Source organism: Tamandua tetradactyla, chromosome 8 (assembly GCF_023851605.1).
Source record: "Tamandua tetradactyla isolate mTamTet1 chromosome 8, mTamTet1.pri, whole genome shotgun sequence".
Lineage (NCBI taxonomy): Eukaryota > Metazoa > Chordata > Mammalia > Pilosa > Myrmecophagidae > Tamandua > Tamandua tetradactyla.
The window spans coordinates 57,152,420-57,160,038 of record NC_135334.1 but is presented as its reverse complement, the minus strand read 5'-3'; the positions used below and the strand labels follow the sequence as shown (position 1 = coordinate 57,160,038).

General features: G+C 38.0%; 2 pseudogenes; both read right to left on the bottom strand.

Moving 5' to 3' along the window:
- Positions 1 to 3,694: 3,694 nt before the first annotated feature.
- On the bottom strand, positions 3,695 to 5,261 carry LOC143645107 (oxysterol-binding protein-related protein 9 pseudogene; annotated as a pseudogene).
- Positions 5,262 to 6,600: 1,339 nt separating this feature from the next.
- Positions 6,601 to 7,006, bottom strand: LOC143643417 (guanine nucleotide-binding protein G(I)/G(S)/G(O) subunit gamma-10 pseudogene; annotated as a pseudogene).
- Positions 7,007 to 7,619: the final 613 nt, after the last annotated feature.

Sequence of the window (7,619 nt, the reverse complement as noted above, 5' to 3'; positions counted from 1 at the left end):
TGCCACTTTCTAAAGCCCCGAGGATAAATGACTCTCAGACTTTGAAATCTAATGAACTTTGCCCTGTAGGTTTTCAAAACCGTATGGGTCCAGTGACCCCTGTGTTCCTTCCTCCCTATGGAAATATGTATATATATCCTATGAATGTTCCTCCTTTATATGTTGGCAGCAAATAACTTGTTATGAGTTTTCAAAGGTTGAGAGCAAATGGAGAGAATTTTGCCTTAGGACAGACCATTCCTGTAACTGAATTGATGAGATTTTATACTGTCTCAAATTTTGTACTCCATCGTATTGCTACTGAAAGGTTTAAGGTTTCTGATATTGTTATGAAGTTAATGTATTTTGTATATGGGAAAAACGTCTTTTTTTAGGGGCCAGAGGGTGGAATGTGCTGGTTTGAAAGGAAGCATGCCCCCTAAGAAAAGCCATGTTTTAATATAACTCCCATTTCTTAAAGGTAGAATAATCCCTATTCAATACTGTATATTTGAAACTGTAATGAGATCATCTCCCTGATTGATGTGATTTAGTTAAGAATGGTTGTTAAACTGGATTAGGGGATGACATGTCTCTACCCATTTGAGTGGGCCTTGATTTGTTTCTGAAGTCCTATAAAAGAGGAAACATTTTGGAGAATGAGAGATTCAGAGAGATTCGGAGAGAGCAGAGAATGCTGCAGCACCACGAAGTGGAGAGTCCATTGGAGATGAAGAAGGAAAACGCCCCCCTGGGGAGCTTCATGAAACCAGAAGCCAGGAGAGTAAGCTAGCAGATGACGCCGTATTCGCCATGTGCCCTTCCAGCCGAGAGAGAGAAGCCCTGACTGTGTTCACCATGTGCCTTCTCACTTGAGAGAGAATCCCTGAACTCCATCGGCCTTCTTGAACCAAGGTATCTTTCCATGGATGCCTTTGATTGGACATTTCTATAGACTTGTTTTAATTGGGGCATTTTCTCAGCCTTAGAACTGTAAACTAGCAACTCATTAAATTCCCCTTGTTAAAAGCCATTCCTTTTCTGGTATATTGCATTTCGGGCAGCTAGCAAACTAGAACAAGGGGCATTTTTAGAAATAATGGATTGGAATGATTGACCCCAAAATTCTATCCTTAGCCAGTTATTCATTCCCCCCAAATATGAAATTTCCCTCAGCAACTACCTGAGGGATATAAGAATGATCTTATAAAAAATATAAGAAGGGCAGTGCGATGTGGCTCAGTGGCAGAGTTCTCGCCTGCCATGCCGGAGACCCAAGGTCGATTCCTGGTGCCTGCCCATGTATAAAAAAAAGAAAAAAAAATATATATATATATATAAAGACAAGCAAGGTACAGGTTCTGTTTCCAAGGAATTGAGAGTCTAAAAGGGGAGTTAAGGTAGTAAAACAAAAACAAACAGATAAGAAATAAATTGAAGATATTCATGTCTTGCTTTCTTCTTTAAGGAGAGGAGTATAGTGCTTTATAATTCCTCTACCTCCAAGTCTAATTTATTCATTCATTCAATATTTTATTAAATATGTTCTATGTTCAAGACCTGTACTAGATGTTACAGAAGATAACAAAGATAAATCATAAGTAATCTTGCCTTCTAAGAGCTTAGAATGAGAAGACGTTTTACTAAAAATATAAAGGTTAGTGATAATGATCAGAAACTTGCATAAGTTCATTAAGAACACATTGCAGGGCGGGCCGCGGTGGCTCAGCAGGCAAGAATGCTCGCCTGCCATGCCAGAGGACCCAGGTTCGATTTTCGGTGCCCGCCCATGTGAAAAAAAAACCACATTGCACAGTTACACATATATTCAATAGAAAAAGGAGAGTTATCAATCCACAATAAATGAAAGAGAATTAGCTGAGAAGGTTAGCAGGTTGTGTCACAGGTGGGCTGACAATGGGGTTGGTGTTTTGGTAGACGGTGCTAAGTGCTTGACAAATCTCATTTCCTCTTCCTTTTTTGGTAACACAGGAAGACTACCTATTTCTTCCTCCTTTGAAGGAGATGTGTGACTTATTTCTGACCAATGGCATGTATACAGAAGTAAAGTAAACCACTTACAGGTCTGACTCTTAAAAATAAAATAATTAATCATTATCTACTAATGCTAAACATATGCCTGCCCCATGACCTGGCAATTCCACTTCTAGATATATACTCAAGAGAAACGAAAGCATATGTCTACAAGAAAACAAGTAAAAGAAGGCTCATAGCAGCTTTATTCAAAATAGCCCCCCAAATTGCAATAACCCAAATGCCCATTGATGGTGGAATGAAAAAATTGTGCTGTATTCATACAATAGCATGTTGCACAGCAATAGAAAGGAATGAACTATTGCTTCATATAATAATAGGCACAACATCTTGCATGAAAGAAGCCAGGCACAGAAATACTTAATGTATGCTTCCGTTTATATAAATTTTCAGGAACAAGTTAAACAAAGCTATGGTGATAGAAGTCAGAATAATGGTTTCTTCTGTTTGGGGTATATTAATTGGAAGGGGCATGAGTCATCCTTCTGGGGTAGCTGGAACTATTATTTTGCTTAATCTGGAGGTTAGGCAAATGTAGCAATTCATCAAGCTGGACACTTAAATTTGTTCACATTACTGTGAACAACAAAAATTGTGCAAAAAAAAAAAGCACATACACAAATCAAACAAACAAAAGCAATTGTGAAGGTCAACAATGAAGAGGGAGGAAACTGTATCCTTCTTTACTGGGAGGAAAGTTACTCTGATGGCCAAGCTGCTTTGGACTTTGTGTGGGCATGAAATAAACCTTTATTATTTGAAACCCCTGAGATGTAAGGGCTTATTTAATTTCTCATCATAATTTCACCTTTCTTGGTTTATGCAGTATTTAACACCTTGGAATTTACCATGATCCAAACCTGGCCTACAAAGTGGTAGGGATAGAAACTTGGTTTAGTCAACACAAGGGAGTATCTGTCTTTTATAGACTAAGTGACAAAAAACAAACACAACAAACGTATAGTGAATGTATTAATCAAAATACTCATTTTTTATGAGTTTGTTTTAATAAAAAAGAAATCTGTGTTTTCATGAGTAAACTCATTCTCCTACTCAAGACAGACCTGCATGGGAAGCCAGTCCATAATTATGTTTGCCTGATGCACCTACTCTCAGAAAAAGAATATTAGTTAGATGAGTCAAATATTTAATGACATCTTTCAAAAACAGCCTGTGATTCCAGTTAATAGTAGAGATAGTTTTAAAAGTGAGTACAAAATACCTGTGGTCCTGGGCTGCAGATTCAATTCCTCTAGATTAATGTCTGAATTGCCTCAGGAGTTTTTCTTTTTTTTTTCGCTTCCAATTCTATCAACATACTTTACCTCTTTAGACATGTTATTAATTAAGTTGTACTGTTTAGACTGGTATTGCTGGCCTCTGAGTCTTTCCTTTCCTATATCTACTACTGTCTATTTTTTTTTTTTTTTTACAATTTAATAGTTTAATTGCAAAAAAAAAAGTTTTTGTAGGTAAGACCATGAAATTTCCTAACACTTGATTTTAATACATTGCACTAATTTTCTAAAACGTAAGAGGAATCAGTATTTACAGCAGGTGTAGTGTTTGTGCAAAATCTGGAATCAGGTATATTATATATGTATATGTATACATCTGTATAGATATATACAGAACTCAAGATTTTATGAACTAGGAAACATATATCTCAACAGCAGTATTGGAGTGCAGAGTCTGAGACTGGGATTTATAAATGCTTTTCAAAGCGTGGAAATTGGAGGAGCAGACATCTTGTTTTCAAAACCTGAAGTTTTTCTCAGGACTCAAGTCAACATCATAACTGCCATGGAAGAGGGTAAAAGGAAAGCTTTTCTTGCTTTAATTGTTCATCTGCATCAGAAAGTCCAGTATCCCTGAGATAGGAACCACTGCAGTATAAAGGGAGTGAACAAGTTCTCCCAAAGGAAGATTGTTGCTTAATTATGCCTATTGCCCTGTCTGATGGTTGGCAGCTCCAAGACATTTCAGTAATGGTTCATCATAAACCCAACATTCTCCATCTTCATGAAATAACCTTGTCTCCCACTGAATTTCCTTCTCCTTTCTTTCTCGGGCTTCTGCTCTTTGCCTTTCTTCAAGTCTGTGCTTTGCTTCGGTTGCTGCATCAATGTCTCTGATTTTTAAGTTGAAAGTGACATCCTTCCAAAGGCAGCGGGATTCATACTCATTCTGATCTTCCAACTTTCTCAGTTTCTTCTTGATGATAGGCAACTTCTTGGTATCTATGAAGACTGCATTTTCCCCTGTTGCATATTTTGCATACATTACACCATTCCATTCCCCTTCAATTGAGCAAAAAGACTTCTTGTCATTTGGAGAAAAAAATCTCGGCTGTAATTCTGTGCTTCTTGCCTCCATAGAAAGGTTTAGTGTGGAAGACGATATTTGCACTATAGCCCGTTTTGGAACAATTAATATTACATTCTCCTCCTAGATCCACCCAGGGCACTGTGAGGATAGATCTTCCATAACCATTGGGAAATGTGAGAATGCAATGTTCATCATAGTCTAGACATGAGACACAGCCCTGCCCTATGTTGTGTACACCAATCGACATCCCAAGAAATTTTGATTTGGTCCATATGTGAGCATTGAATTGTATCTTCTTGTTAAAACAACTCAGCATAAAAAGCTGAAATGGGTGGATGATGGGAAACCTGCTCAGCCACGAATGTTACACTGTTTTTGGAAACCCAGGGAACTGGTCCTTTCGAAACTAGCTCTGTGTTCTCTTCAGTGTCATTTGGTAATGTCCAATGACACTGAAAGATCTCACCCAAGATAGGGTTATATGGCTTTTTGGCAACTGATCCTTTCCTTCCGGCATGAAAGGCTGAGAGGTACCATTTCACAACCTGGACCATTCGATCCTTGGGATCCTTCTGATCACTAATGCTCACAAACAGGTCCGGATGTGCAAAAAAATCTGCATACATCTCTAAAAGAGATCTTCTTTCCAGAATAAATGTTGGCAGAACTACCTTAGTAAGATCCATTCCAGGTCTAACTTGTGACAAGAGATGCATGATAATGCTCTTGTGTTCTTCCACTGACCCCGTGTCCCCTTCGTCATCTCTGTCATTATGTGAATCAAAAAGGACAGCATCACTTGTTCCATTGGACATGGAAGAATTCAGTGATTCTGTGGTATCTGGGCGCTTTAGACTATTTCCTGAGCTGCTATGTGTCAAAACGGAGGCAGATCCAGAGGAACATTAACGTATAGCAGGTTATTACTCATACTTGTAAGGTACTGTTTCATGAAGCTCCCGGGAGGCATTTTCCTTCTTCATTTCCAAAGGTCGCTGCCTGGTGGGCTTTGCTTCTCATGGCTGCGTTGTTCTGCTCTCTCAGAATCTCTACTACTGTCTATTTTATGTGACCTTTGTATTTTTCCTCTCAAAGAATAATCATAAATATTTTACTTTCAAATTCTGTGGTGGTAGGGATTTGAAGTGGGGTATAATGGTGTGCTTAGTCATAGACCCCAAGTGTGGTAGTTTGAAGTTGTTATGTACCCAGAAAAGGCCATGTTCTTTTATTTTGGTGGGGAGGGGGTTGTGCGTGTGTGTGTGTATGTGTGTGTGCGTGCCTGGGCCAAGAATTGAACCCAGGTCTACTGCACGGCAGGTGAGAATTCTACCACTGAACTATTTTTTCACTCCTAAAGCCATGTTCTTTTTTTTTGTTTTTTATTTTTTGATGAAGAAAGCAGAAATTTTATTTCTAAACTCTTCAGAGATCATTACAAACCAAAAAAGTATCCTTTTAAAAAGTGATACTTTCCAATCAAACTGAAAGGCACATCATCAAAACAAAACACTGTGACATTAAGAATTCTTTGAGCCTATATTTTCACTTTACTTTGTTTTTAACCATTTGAATGTAGGTTACATTTTAAATATTTATTAAAGACATGAAATAATGTATTTGTTAAAGCACATCATAAAAGAGAGGAGGTTAAGAAGACAAAGATCAAGTCTGCTCCATGCACAGGATGGGGCAACTTCATACATAACACAACACTAATCTTTCCCCAAAAAAGTTTGCTGAAACAGCTCCATGTTTAGTGATTAAAAATAAAATGGTCTTGGGTGCAAAGGTGATTCAGTGGTAGAATGTTGCCTTCTATGCAGGAGATCCAGGTTTGATTCCCAGACCATGCAACCTCCCCCCAAAAAGAGAGGGGGGCGGGGAGAGAGCGAGACAGAGAGAGAGAGAGAGAGAGAGAGAAATAAAACAGTCTTCTCACTTAGAAGTCAATACACCATTTGATTAGTAAAGCCTATTATTCCCCTCAAGTTCATAGTTGCTTATCTTCATGTAGAAACTAAATTTATGTGATAAATTTTATTACAGTATAAAAATTTTAGGAACAACAAATTACAATTATTCAACTTTTAAAAACAAAAATGTTTTCCTTCCTAAAATGTAAACATCCAGTAAATAAAATATATATGGTATTCCAGGTATAGAAACACTGAAAGAGATGTATTTTGGTATATTTGGTGGTAGGATTTTCGTTTAAGTATGAAGCACTTTATCAAAAGAACCAGGTCATTATTATTTAAAAGATCCACTCTTTTACCCAGTTTCCTTATTTGAGCAGAAACGTATCAATTTTTGTAGAATTGTGGCTATAGGACCAGGCCACAGGAAAAGAGTTTTCTTGAAACTTGGAGACAGCCACTCACTTTGTGCTTGAAGGCATTCCTACATGAACTTCTTCTCTACAATTTTCAGAGTAAAGCACAGGATCTGGGCTCCCGGAAGGGGTTGCTCCCGGCTGGCGCCCCAACCAGCAGGCCATCCTCGCAGGCATTCTGCACGCAGTACCGCTGAAGCTCTGCAGCCGCCTGAGAGACCTTGACCCTCTCCACGCCGGCCTCCAGCTTGAGCGGCTCCACCAGGTGCTGCAGAGCGTTCACGCTGGCCCCGGAAGACATGGCGGCGGCGCTGGTTTTTTGATATTTTTATTGACAAAACATAACAACATACAGACACAAACATTCTTAACATAAAAACATTCCATTTTTGGTATATGTTCAATGACTCACAATATCATCACATAGTTGTGTATTCATCTCCATGACCATTTCTTAGAACATTTGCATCACTCCAGAAAAAGAAATAAAAAGAAAAAAGAAGAAATTCATACATAGCATACCCCTTACCCCTCCATCTCATTGACCATTAGTTTTCCATCTACTCAATATATTTTAACCTTTGTTTCCCCTATTTCTTTTCCATTTCTTTTCTTTTCCTTTACCACTCCCTTTCATTCATCACTAGTATTTTAATCTACTCAATTCATTTTAACATTTGTTCCCCCTATTATTTACTTATTTATTTTTCTTTTTAATTTATTCGGTATTATCAAACAAAACAACATACAAACATGAACATCCTTAACATACAAACATTCTATGTATGGCGTACAATCAATGGCTCACAATATCATCACATAGTAGTATATTCATCACCATGATCATTTTTTAGAACATCTGCATCACTCCAGAAAAAGAAATAAAAAGAAAAAAGAAAAAGCTCACCATGCCCCTTACCCC